Source organism: Myotis brandtii, unplaced genomic scaffold (genome assembly GCF_000412655.1).
Source record: "Myotis brandtii unplaced genomic scaffold, ASM41265v1 scaffold14, whole genome shotgun sequence".
Lineage (NCBI taxonomy): Eukaryota > Metazoa > Chordata > Mammalia > Chiroptera > Vespertilionidae > Myotis > Myotis brandtii.
In genome coordinates this window covers 460,883-461,854 of record NW_005354999.1, presented here as the reverse complement: position 1 = coordinate 461,854, position 972 = coordinate 460,883, and positions in this window count along the sequence as shown.

Genomic DNA, 972 nt, shown 5'->3' with positions numbered 1-972 from the left:
GACTGAAGCTCCCAACCTCTCCTTTTTTTCTTTTTTTAAATTTTATTCTGGGATTTATTTACCTTCTATGGCTGTCACTGGAGCTGAGAGCCGGCTTTAGCTCTGAGGCTCGGCTCCAGCTCTGAGACCTCGGCTGCTGAAAGCAGGTATCTGGGCTTTGTTTAGCTTCTATAATTGAAACATAGCTGCTTAGAGTGCAGCTCAGAGCTGGGCGGCGGCAGGCAGGGAACCTTGGCTTCCTCCATCACTGGAGCAAGCAAGCCTCCTGTTTGCTTCAGCTTCCTGGCTGCCAGCCGCCATCTTGGTTGGCAGTTAATTTGCATATCGCCCTGATTAGCCAATGGGAAGTGTGTCGGAGGTACAGTTAATTACCATGTTTGTCTATTATTATATATATAGGATTTTTGGAGAAGACAATATTATAGAAAGTATGCCTAGTTTGGGGTAAGAGTGCTTCTATAGTTGTTTGTACTTACGACACAACAACTTGTTTTTCCTCTTTTTTCCACTTCAGTCTTAGGAGTTGAGGATGGTAAAGATAGGAGGGCTTTAAATGGCTCTGAAGGCTGCATTTCTGGTTTTGCAAAGATTTGAAACATCAGGACATAACTCCCAATTCCTCAAATGATATCATACACTGACCTACCTGTTCAGCTACATTTATCCCTAATTTGCTTCTTTCCCTCTGGGTACGTAATTTTATTTTAGGTACATCTTATTTTCTTATTTTTTTTATAGCCGTTTGCAACAAATCTTTCAATGAAGCTATAAAAATTGTATGTTCTTCAGCATAGCCAATTAATATTTTTTAAAGAGTAGATATATATGCCTTCTAACTTATAATATTAGGTATGGAGTGTTCCACAGTGAGGCTATTTGCTTCATAGAAAGCATGTTCAAAGTACACCAATTTGCCTATATGAACTTTTACCTCAATTCCATCAACTCTTCCATTCCTATCTGCAGTCTCTG